Genomic DNA, 13,214 nt, shown 5'->3' on the forward strand with positions numbered 1-13,214 from the left:
TCTTTATTCTACCTCCCAGTATAGGAATATTACATATGTTGTTGACCCCAATATGACTTCTTTTTTTCTCTCTGCTATTCCCCTTATTTCAGGTTTTTATTTAAATTCTAGTTTGTTGCTTTTTTTAGAGCCATCTGCTCATGACACCACCTCTTGCTCCTCCCCCCGCCGCCGCCGCCACCGTCATCCTGAGTCACTGCCTGCACAGCTCTGGCATCCTGGCTTCCTGTGCTAGCCACCAATATTTGGAGTTCTTACAATATGGCAGACATTGACAACAAAGAACAGTATGAATTTGATCAAGATTTGGATGATGTTGAAGAAGTAACAGAAGAAGCTGGTAAAGAAACAGTAATCAAAGCACGTCCTCTACCTGTTCAGATGACACAAAATCCTCAGATTCTTCCAGCCCTTCAAGAGAGACTTGATATCAGGGTGCCTGAGTGGCTCCGCGGGTTAAAGCCTCTGCCTTCTGCTCAGGTCATGATCCCAGGGTCCTATGATCAAGCCTGGCATCGGGCTCTCTGCTGGCAGGGAGCCTGCTTCCCCCTCTCTCTCTGCCTGCCTCTCTGCCTACTTGTGATCTCTGTCTGTCAAATAAATAAATAAAATATTTTAAAAAAAAGAGAGAGACTTGATATCTGGTAGAAACACCAAGATACATTGAAAGTTTGCCTAGGGCAGTAAAAAGATGAGAAGCAAGTTAAATGTGCACAGATAGAAACCAAATTCTATGAGGAAGCTCGCAATCTTGAGAGAAAGTATGCTGTTCTCCATCAGCCTCTATTTGATAAGCAACTTGAGATCATTAAGGCAATTTATGAACCTACGGAAGAAGAATGTGAATGAAAAACAGATGAGGAGGATGAAATTTCAGGGGAACTAAAAGAAAAAGACAAGATTGAAGATGAGAAAAAGGATGAAGAAAAAGAAGACCCCAAGGGAATTCATGAATTCTGGTAGACTGTTTTTAAGAATGTTTACTTGTGGGGTGTCTGGGAGGCTCAGTGTGTTAAGCACTGGACTCTTGTTCTCGGCTCAGGTCATGGATCTCAGGGTGATGGAGTCCTGCATGGGGCCTGCACTCAATGCAGAGTCTGCTTGTCCCTCTCCCTCTGCTCCTCCTCGCACACATAATCTCTCTCTAGGTCTCTCTCTCTCTCTCATAAATAAATAAATAAAATCTTAAAAAAAAATAAAGAAGAATGTTGACTTGCTCAGTGATATGTCTCAGGAACAAGACAAATCTATTCGGAAACACTTGAGAGTTTTTAAAGCGAAGTTCTCAAATACTGGCCAGTTCATGAATTTTGCCCTAGAATTTCCCCTTGAACCCACTAAATATTTCACAAATGAAACGTTGACAAAGACATACAGGATGAGGTCAGAACCAGATGATTCTTACCCCTTTTCTTTTGATGGACCAGAAATTATGGGTTGTACAGGGTGTCAGACTGGAAAAAAGGAAAGAAAGTCACTTTGAAAACCATTAAGAAGCAGAATCGCAAGGGATTTGGGACACTTCATACTGTGACCAGAACAGTTTCCAATGACTCTTTCTTTAGTTTTGTTTTGGTTTTGGTTTTGGTTTTGTGTGTGTGTGTTGGGGGGGGTGGGTTGGTTGTTTGTTTGTTTTGCCCTTCCTGAAGTTCCCGCTAGTGGAGATTTGGGCGATGATACTGAAGTTATCCTTGCTGCCGACTTTGAAATTGGTCACTTTTTATGTACGTGTTTAATACCAAGGTCAGTGTTATACTTTACTGGAGAAGCTATTGAAGATGATGATGATGATGACGACGACGGTGATGATGAAAAAGAAGAAAGGAGAAGGAGAAGAACAAGGAGATGAGGAAAATGATCCAGACTATGCCTCAAAGAAGGATCAAAACCCAGCAGAACGCAAGCCAGCAGTGAAGCAAGATGATCTACCTTCTGCTTCCCTGGAAAGGATGAATTTAGATCATTTGATAAGCCTATTTCAGGTTTTTATTGTTATTGTTTGTTTGCTTGTTTTTGTTTTTGTACCCTAAAATAAAAATGTCAAATATAATTTTAGTTCTCACCCATACACACAAAATATAATTAACATATAATCCAATATTAGTTTCAGAAGTAGAATACAGTAATTCATTACTTACATATAACACCCAGTGTTCATCACAAGTGCCCTCCTTTTTAAAAAAAAAAATTATATATTCATGAAAGAGAGAGAAAGAGCATGAGGAGGGTGAGGGGCAGAGGGAGAAGCAGGCTCTCCACTGAGCAGGGAGCCTGATGTGGGGCTCAATCCTGGGACTCTGGGATCCTGACCTGAGCTGAAGGTAGATGCTTAATCCACTGAGCCACCCAGGGATCCCTACAAGTTGCGCTCCTAATGCCCAGCAACCATTTAACTCATTACCTCACCCACCTCCCCTTCAACAACCCTCAGTTTGCTCTCTATAATTAAATCTATTTTATGGTTTGCCTCTCTCTTCTTTTTTCTTCCCCTATATTTATCTGTTTTGTTTCTAAAATTCCACAAATGAATGAAATCATGTTATTTGTCTTTCTCTGACTGATTTACTTCACATAGCATAATACTCTCTAGTTCCATCCGCTTAGCTGCAAATTCCATTTCCCTTGTTAAATATTCTGCACATATGCTAACATCAGCTTAGTTGACATGGTACAATTTTCCAGTGGTCCACTTTAACACTTTAGTTTATTCTTCCTTGCAGCATTTTCCTCCATTTTTAATTTAAATTTGTTTTATGTATTTATTTGAATATTTTCTGCTCTACCTCTTCTCTGTAAGCTCTACAAGAGTGGGGATCTACAACAATTTTTTCCTTACTCTTCTATCTCATTACTTGCTGTTATTAGACATACAGTAAAAACTCAATACATATTCTACTGAATGAATAAATAATGAACAAGTAAATGGAAGATTAAGGGAGTTTTCCAAGGTATTCTAAGAAAAAAATCCCAATATTGAGAAAGGAAAATTGGTAGACTGTAAGACAGAGGATCTAAGAACAAGCTTAACCAACAAAAAGAACCCCTTGTTTATTCTTTTCCTTTAGAACATAAAGCAGTCAAATGTAGGTGACATCTATTTTCTCCTAAGCAGTAACTCATTTCAAGGTATGTTGCCATTCAGTGGAGTCCGCTATAGCTGTTCAGTCTTAGGTTATAGTGTGTTAAAGAATTGTGTGGGCAGTGACGGTGAAGATTTTGTAGCAGAGCAAAAAGAAGACAGAGTGTTCAAGCTCTTCTTTTTGTTATCAGACAGGTAAAGAATGTAGGGCCTAGACAGAACTAGGAGGGGCGGTGATCATCATGTGTTACAGAGAAGTAGCATACAAAGTGACAACACATGACTAGTCCCCAGATAAGACCCCTTTTTCTCAAAACTACTAAAAGAAGGTGAACAGTATGGGAGTGGTCAAGTCTGGCTAATGCAAGTTAAAGTCTTCAATAATTTTTGTTGAAAATAAATACTTTTCTTTTTCTCATTCTCAGCTAATCCTCTTTCTCTTTAGCTTACTCAGAAAACAGAAGCAAGGGCGCCTGGGTGGCTCAGTGGGTTAGGCCTCTGCCTTTGGCTCGGGTCATGATCTCAGGGTCCTGGGATTAGCCCCACATCAGACTCTCTGCTCAGCAGGGAGCCTGCTTCCCCCTCTCTCTCTGCCTGCCTCTCTGCCTACTTGTGATCTCTGTCAAATAAATAAATAACATCTTAAAAAGAAAAAAAAAAAAGGAAAGAAAGAAAACAGAAGCACAATTTTGTGGTTTTTGAGAGGTATAAAGCCTTTAATGATTGAGGTCAGTGGGTAACAAAGGAAATTATAGGTGGGGCGGATTTGAAAGGGTTAGAAATAAAGGCTAAGCAGTCCTGTAATTATGTGTAGAGAGTTGTTTGAGCACCCTTGCTGCCTGCTGCCGCCTCCCTGTTGCCATTATTGTATGATGCAAATCTACACCTATTTATTTACTGTTTTCAAAGTATGCAATAAGCCCTTCTAGCAGCATGGCATTTTTTAAAAAACAGGTAAATTCTTGGTAACAAATTAAACACTGAATTTTTGTGCATCAAGAAGGTTAATGATAAATGTGTAAGTTACATTAAATGGTTATCTTTACCATTCACCTGGAGGGCCATAGTTAATCACTGACCATATTAAAGAACAGAACACAAAATTCAGCTAATGTAGCAAGTGGATCTACTTCAAACTCTATTTTTACATTAAACAGATACTTAATATGATAATTTAAATACATGCAATGTCAAAAGTTGTGTTTAGGGGCACCTGGGTGGCTCAGTGGGTTAAAGCCTCTGCCTTCGGCTCAGGTCATGGTCCCAGGGTCCTGGGATCGAGTCCCACAACAGGCTCTCTGCTCCGCGGGGAGCCTGCTTCCTCCTCTCTCTCTGCCTCTCTGCCTACTTGTGATCTCTGTCAAATAAATAAATAAAATATTATTTTTAAAAAAAGTTATGTTTATGTACTGCTCTTTGAAGCAAGACTTTTTTTCCAAACAAATGAACAAGACTAATTCTATTCTAAGTTTTTTTAATGCATGAAAGAAATGAAGTGATAGCTATTACTGTGTTGGTGCTATTCGTAGATTTTTCTCAAGTAGTTACATGGTATCAGTTTTATAAATGTTTCGAACAATAAATTCATTAAGCTATAAAAAACAGTTGGATTTATCTCATCCGGTTTGGAAGCCCATTCTGTCAAAGCTGAAATAGCTAACATTAACATTATTATAAATGTATATATCCAGTTAGAAAAAAAAATGACCCTGAAAATATTTTAGTTTCTGAAGGAACTAAATAAAAGAGGGTGCTCAAACTGTGAAAAACGCATGCAAACACGCATGCATACATGCATACACACACACACAATAACACTCCATACAAATACAGTAAGATTAAAGAATTTATAAGCAAATATTGATCATTGAGCTCCTTCCACAAATGACTTAAAAACTAGTCTAGAAATAAAATAGCAAGTAATTAAAGAAAAATGTACAGAAGCTTATAATATGTGGTAGAAAAACAGCAGGAATCTTATTAAAAAGAATAGACCAGGGGTGCCTGGGTGGCTCAGTGGGTTAAGCCTCTGCCTTCAGCTCGGGTCATGATCTCAGGGTCCTGGGATGGAGCCCCGTGTCAGGCTCTCTGCTCAGTGGGGAGCCTGCTTCCTGCCCTCTCCCTGCCAGCCTCTCTGCCTACTTGTGATCTCTGTCTGTCAAATAAACAAATAAAATCTTTAAAAAAAGTGTAGCCTTAATGCTCTGAGCCTTTCCTAAATTACTACTAAAGTAGCACTGAAAGACAATATTATGTGATATAAAATATCCTGTACACATAATTAAATTTGGGGAGGACTACTAAAAATACAGCAAAGAATTTCTAGTAAGTTGCTCTGAATGGAATGTTTTTTTAATTGTTCTATATCATATTTATACATATATGTAATTAAATATTCCCTTTATTTTTTTTTAAAGATTTTATTTATTTATTTGACAGAGAGAGATCACAAGTAGACGGAGAGGCAGGCAGAGAGAGAGAGAGAGAGAGAGAGGGAAGCAGGCTCCCTGCTGAGCAGAGAGCCCGACGCGGGACTCGATCCCAGGACCCTGAGAGCATGACCTGAGCCGAAGGCAGCGGCTTAACCCACTGAGCCACCCAGGCGCCCCTAAATATTCCCTTTAAAAGCTAAATCAGAAATGAAGTGTGATTTACAGTGAAAACCCGCATGAGTCCAAATGGGTGAGGTTATTTTGTGTTAACACAAATCCTCAAATTTCAGAAGTCTAACACAACAGAAGTTCATTTTTTGTTCCTGTTACCTGTCTAAATCAGGAGAGTGGGGGGGCCTGTGTACATCACACTCTTTTAATTACTCGGGCTGATAAAAATTCTTCCTTGATTCATGTATCCTGTAAGGGGGAAAACTGGCAAATCATCCACTGACTCTTACAGATGTCAAAGCTAAAACTTTTACCATTTTCAGTCTTTTTTTTTTTTTTTTTTTGGCCAGAACAAGTCAAATAGGACTATTTAAATTCAGAGGAGTAAAGGGGTGTCTGGCTGGCTCAGTCATATAATAGAGTATGCAACTCTTGATTTCCTGGGGTTGTGAGTTTGAGTCCCATGTTAGCCACAGAGATTCCTTAAAAAAATAAAAAATAATCTAAAAAAAAAAAGGAGTAGAAAGCACAATCACATCACACATTCATAAAGGAGAACAAATAAATGGTGGTGATAATTCAACTTTCTAACCACTAAATATTCACTTCACTTCCCTTTACCTGTGAAATACATTCACAAACTTCCCAAGAAAGAAAATCAAAATTCCATTTAGTTATAGCATCAAGCTCAAAGTTCAGGATCTCTGTGTAATAGATATAATGGTCTTTATATTAGGTCTCATTATGTCTCCTATTGCTCATTTATGAAATACGGGGCAAGTTATATATGTACCCCCAAACTCAATATACACTAGCGTATTAGGGATGAGATAATGCAATAAACACCTGTTTTCAGAAAAGGAAAGATGAGTGCTGTGGATGACCTGGTGAAATCAGCTGGGCAGAGAGCCAGCATGTTCTCTAGTTAAGCCCCTCTTCTGTAAGTGGGTCCTCTACTCCATGGACTCTGCTCTTTGTGGGGTTCTTTCTTTCCCTTATGGTGCGTGGCTACATCTCTAATGAGCATTGGAGAAAGTGCCGTCTTTAAGATCCTAGAGAATGACGGACCTCAAAGAAATGCACACTTTCAGTGATAGATCTCATTCCTAAATCTGAGAAACTTCCCCAAATCTTCCTTAAGATCTTCTTTAAAAACTCAATGACCTCCATATCTGTTTGCCTCCAGTTAGTTCTGGTACCAATTATTCTCCTTGGATTTCTTACCTCCCACTCCCTCTTTTTATTTTAACTTAAATGTGAATATTTTAATAAAATTTAAACCTTAAATCTCTTTTTATTGAACCACTTTGTACAGTTAAAATACTTTACTAGAAGGGTGCCCGGGTGGCTCAATGGGTTAAAGCCTCTGCCTTCAGCTCAGGTCATGATTCCAGGGTTCTGGAATCAAGCGCTGCATCAGGCTCTCTGCTCAGCAGGGAGCCTACTTCCTCCTCTCTCTCTCTCTCTCTGCCTGCTTTTCTGCCTACTTGTGATCTCTGTCTGTCAAATAAATAAATAAAATCTTTTTAAAAAAATACTTTACTAGATGTCACACCCTTAGATGGCTCTTTACCACGAGACTTTTTATTTTTATTTTTTTTAAGATTTTATTTATTTATTTGACAGAGAGATCACAAGTAGGCAGAGAGGCAGGCAGAGAGAGAGAGAGAAGGAAGCAGGCTCCCTGCCAAGCAGAGAGCCCGATGCAGGACTCGATCCCAGGACCCTGAGATCATGACCTGAGCCAAAGGCAGAGGCTTAACCCACTGAGCCACACAGGCACCCTCCCACTACAAGATTTTTTTAAAAATTTTATATGTTCAGTTAGCCACTATATAGTACATCATTAGTTATTGATCTGGTGTTCAATGATTCATTAGTTGCATATAACACCCAGTGCTCATCACGTGTGAGACCTTTTAATACTTTCAGAGATTTTAACAATGACTGTGACAGCCATACTACTCCAATTGTCTTTGATGTGAAATAAATCATCCCTAAATCAGTGGTGTAAAACAAAAACTATTTGATTATATTCATGGGTTCTATGGGTCAGGAAGTTGGAAAAGGCACAGCAGGGAAGACCATTTTCTAAGGTCTCTGGGGCCTCAGCTGGAACAACTGGAGCTGAAGGATGGATGCACTTACAAGATAACGTCCCTATGTAGATGGCTGATGATAGAAAGTAGAATGGTGGTTGCCAAGGGCTGGTGGGAGGGGAAAAATGGAAAGTTACTGTTTCATGGAAACAGTTTCTATTTGAAAGGATGACAAAGTTCTGGGGATGGATGGCAGGTTGGTTGCACACAGTATGAATATATATAATGCCATAGAACTACACACTTAAAAACAGTTTAGGTGAACTTCATTTTATGTATATTTTAACACATTAAAAAAAAAAAAAGGGCTAGTGCTTGGGCTAAGATGACTGAAAAGCTGGCTCAGGTGGAAATGTTTACTGGAGCACTAACACCCAACCTATGTGGCTTGGGCTTCTCGTACTATGTTGGCTGTGATCTGCAGGGGCCATTCCAAACAGGAGCCTCCAGACAGTGAGGGTTCTGACCTGGTCTTGCAAGTCATTGAGCATACCTTCTGCCACAATGTATTGGTTAAAATGATCACAAACTCATGCAAATTGAAGAGGTTGGGTAGTAGCCCCTACCTTTCAACAGGAAGAGTGTCGAGGAATTTGAGACTATGTTTTAAGAGTGCTGCCCTCATGACAAAGCTCAGCTTAAATTAGCCTTTGTCATTAAAAGCCTTCGCTATGTCATTTTCTACTTAGATTTGTGAAGGAGTTCTGTATTCTAGAACTGCAATTCACCAAATTTCTGAAAGTCCCTTTTCTTCTTTGCTTGCAATCCAGTCATTCTTTTTATCCTTTTTAAAAAAAGATTTTACTTAAAAAATTTTTTTGTTTACTTACTTATTAGAGGGGAGAGAGAGAGAAAGAGAGAGAGGGAGCCAGCAAGAGAGAGAATAAGCAGGGGTGGAGGAAGTGGGTAGGTGCAGGGAGAGGGAGAAGCCAGCTCCCAGTTGAGCAGGGAGTCCCACGTGGGGCTCCATCCCAGGACCCAGGATCATAAGACCTGGGCTGAAGGCAGACGCTTAAATGACTGAACCACTCAGTCACCCCCATTCTTTTTATCCTAAGCTACTATCTCCCATAGTCCCTTGCCCAAATTCTACCAACTAAAACACAATACCAACATTTCTTTTTTTTTTTTTTTTAAAGATTTTATTTGTTTATTTGACAGACAGAGATCACAAGTAGGCAGAGAGGCAGGCAGATAGAGAGAGGGAGGGAAGCAGGCTCCCCGCTGAGCAGAGAGCCTGACGTGGGGCTCAATCCCAGGACCCTGGGATCATGACCTGAGCCGAAGGCAGAGGCTTTAACCCACTGAGCCACCCAGGTGCCCCCAACATTTCTTTTTCCAACACCTTCTCATAGGAGTTATCATTCCCAAACAAATAATTGTGAGAATTTTGTTAAATATGTTGCCACTACATAATAGATTGTAATGTTTTTTCTAGACTACCAATATCAGTTTCCTCAATGCTCTTTCCACCCCCTTATTAAGGCAACTTCCCATATGTTAAGCCACTTTGTGTATTAGGATAGTTATTATGTGTTATAGAAAATAACTTTAAAAATTCAGTAAATTAGCTTACATGAAATTTTATTTCCTATACACATGTCCTGTCCAACTCAGGTCCTCAGGGAAGCTCTGCTAATGTTAAGTCACTCAGGAGCTAGGCTGATGGAGAACTCATTTCAATACATGTGGTGAATCAAGAACTGACATTTAAAGCTTCTGCCTAAAAGAGATATATCCCTCACTTCTGCTCATATTCAATTGGCTAAAGCAATTAATTTAGGCACACCTACCTTCACAGAGCAAAGATGTTCAATGTTACTATGTGTCCCATAAAGAGGAGAATTGGAAACATTTATGGAATAGCACTAATGACTACTGAAGTGTTCTAAACGATAAGGTCTACAATATCTAATTTGGTAATTTGTATTTTGATGTCCTGTTCAGTAGATTCAATGGCACTGTAGTACTGGAAATAATTACAATTTTTATTCAAATGTAATACACTTATGTAGATTTTCTTAACTGGGGATATATAATTTTAAAAAGAAAGTTAGGAAATAAATATTAGAATTCCTAAAAAACAAACAAACAAAAAAAAAGCATTTCTTGCAAATAGGATTCTTAAATGCCAGAAATTTTTTCCAAAGAAATTTATGTTTTTATCTTTAGTATTTATTAGAGAATGGGATGATTATGTACATTTAGTTTTCTGAAATAGTTTGCATGTAACATTACGACTAAACTGGCATAGTTGACTGCTTAACCCTCTGGGAAACTGCTGGTTGGATAGTAAATTGGTATAGTCTTTCTTGAAACTAATTTGCCAATATTTATCAGTAGACTTAAAATATTTATTTTGCTTGATCTAGTTATTTCACTTAAATCTATATGAAAGAAATTATCAGAGGTAAAATCATAATTTTGAAGATTTCTTGTATTTTTATGCTTGTGTGCATATATATATATATATATATATATACATATACCTCATATAAGTATGTGATATAATTTTGTATATATATGAATATTCTACAGATACTCATGTGAAGAGAAAATACATAAAAATATCACTAGTACTTATATGTGTGTTTTAGATTCATGTTAACTTTTGGGTGTTTTTTTATATTTTGATGCTATAAATTTTCTATTTCTCTTTTATTTCTTTTACTTATTTCTTTTATAATTTCTTTTATAATTAATTTCTAATATGAATTTATGATCTATATAATTATAATTTTATAATATACAATAATTTCTTTTATAATTTTATAATTTAGAAAATCAATTCCTAGGGCCTCTGAGGTGGCTCAGTTGGTTAACTGTCTGCCTTCAGCTCAGATCATGATCCCAGTCCTGGGAATCAAACCATGTCAGTCTCCCCTGCTCATTGGGGAGCCTGCTTCTCCCTCTCCTCCAGGCTTGTGCTCTCTCTCACTATCTATGTCACTATCTAAATCTGTCTCTCTCTCTCAAATAAATAAATAAGATCTTTAAAAGAATTGATCCCTAGTTAAATTAGTAGTATTCTATTGAACTATCCCTTTGAACCCATTATCTTTAATGGGTCTTTCCATATTTTTTAGCACTAAGTATGCAAATCAACTATTTGCCATTGTATCATCTGTCCAGGATACAGGAAAAAATAAAAATATTTATTATTATATAATATCTTTTATCAGGATTATGTGTCATCATATTTATTAGAAACAATAAAAAGATAAATTGACTAACATTATTTTTGTTTGTTGCAGGAAAAACCCTAGATAAAAACAATGGAGTCTTGGGCACCTTGATTTAAGAGGTTCCCCCCTGCCCCCATTAATGAAAATTCTGGGTTTTTAGGCTTTAGCTTCAGTCTGTATAAAGTCCCATTTTAACACTTTTTCATGATTTTTCATTTTTATGAAAGCTATCTTCTAATAGAATTGGTTAGGAAATATTCATTTTGTTTTGTCAGATTTTAGTCACCTGGTATTAAAAGTTGCTGTTATATAATTACAAGGCGGGCGGGGGTGGGGGGGGGGATGATGGTTCTGTTTTAACCAATGAGTGACAAAACAAAAGAGAAAAATCAGCATCCAGGCCTCTTTTAATTTCAACAAAGTACCACAAGGGTATTATTTTCCTGTTAATAAATAATTCTATTTTTTGAAGTCCGTAAAAGCTGAGATTGACATATATATTTTTGCATAAGAACAGTAAGTTATAAAACTTAGAAATTAGTAAAAATTATATTAATTTTTATCAGAATTGCTCTCTGCATGACGTGTTGCTTTTTACACAAAGAACCTTTAAATCAGTTACAATTATTCACATTAAGTGGACAAAGGATAGCCCTTTTGCCATTTTGTCCTTTTTGAAAAATACATTATAGTAAATAATACATTTTAGCATGCACACAATAAAGAAAAACAGAAAAAGTTTGGAATATCTATCCCTTCATATGGCAGATAGCCATTACCCACAAAATAATTCTATTTTGTCCAGCATCAAATACGATTTGAGAGTAATAACATAATTGTATAATCATGATATAAAACTATTAGTATGTTACTTCTCTGAAAGCATCATTGCTTATTTAATTTCTTTCTCCGGCTTTTACTTTAAAAAAATTTTATGTCCCTAATTGAAACGTAAATCTAGAAGCAGCTGTCAGCAATTTCTTTAATAGGTAAATTTATTTTTGGCATCTGCCACCTGAACTCTGGGTTCTATCACACCATCTCCTTCAGCCTGTCTTCCCCTCCATTTCTCACCCCCACTCTCTGTTGATACCTTTGCCTTTACCATAAATTACCAGTGATATCATTTTTCCCTTTTAATCCTTTCATAAAACCTGTTCATTAAACATGAGCCCCTGCAATATAGATTTCTGGCTGTAGCCAGATATGAGAATGACTGTAGTGACAAAATCAAATACTTACAGAGGCCAAAGCAGGGAGGTAAATTGGGGGGTGGGGGGAGGCCATACGGAACCTGATAGAATAATAAAGAATGAAGTAGAAAATTAGCTAACTTCACAACCAAGGAACGTTTAATACCATCTTTTCCAAATCAGGAAATAAAAAGTTGGAAAAGGATAAAAATTGGATAATGGTGAAATTCTTAAAAATGCCCAGATAGAGCTTGATTAACTGGTGTTATGATGTAAGAAACTTACTTTACAATTCCACTGTGGCCTAGAGGCAGCAGTTGCCCAAATTAAGAATTCACACTCTGGGGGTGATCTGCTCTCCAGTAATCTAAAAGGCCACCTGGGAAGGCAGCTCTCACAGGCGTTTCCACTATCTTGATCTTCCATCAACACCTGAAGCTACACTTATTAACATAACAAAAGTTAGAATACTTACGCATTGCTTTATCCACCAGCCTTAGAAAGGAACTTTGATTGGCAAAATATTGCTGTGCTTTTATTTAACTAGATTAGTGTACCCATTGCTGATTAAGAGGCTCCAACTCCAATAAGTGGCTACCAGAATATTATTACCAGACCATTGTCATATTTGCCCAGATAAACCTTTCATGCAAGGCTTTCCAATAATCCAGAAATGGTGGAAAACTTGGTCGTCACTCAGTTTACTGCAATTGTTGTTTGAAACTGTTTGTTTCTGGCTACCTAATAAATACTTACTGTGTGTTCCAGTGTATTCTGAGGCTTGTTCTCATTAGAAGGTAGTAGTGACAGTGTAAGGGAGAATAAAAAGGAAGAGGAAAGAGGAGGGAGAAAAGGAGAAGGAGAAGAGGTGGGAAAAGGGAAAAAAGAGTCCTCAACAGCTATATATTTCCTAACTGAAATGGGCTGGTTCACAAAAACTAGTTTGCAAAAGTAAAAGCGAAATAAGCATGAATTTAAGCAGCCCCCATGGACATGGCAGAATGTTCAATACAAACAAAAGACTCAATAAACTTGTCACATTTTTTATGACAAGT

The 13,214-nt window shown here is 37.5% G+C and overlaps 1 pseudogene; it reads left to right on the forward strand.

Annotated features, from left to right (window-relative positions):
* The first annotated feature begins 246 nt into the window (after positions 1-246).
* Positions 247-13,214, forward strand: part of LOC111161335 — a 40,940-nt pseudogene continuing 27,972 nt past the window's right edge.

This window comes from Enhydra lutris, unplaced genomic scaffold (genome assembly GCF_002288905.1).
Source record: "Enhydra lutris kenyoni isolate GAN:26980312 unplaced genomic scaffold, ASM228890v2 scaffoldscaffold84, whole genome shotgun sequence".
Lineage (NCBI taxonomy): Eukaryota > Metazoa > Chordata > Mammalia > Carnivora > Mustelidae > Enhydra > Enhydra lutris.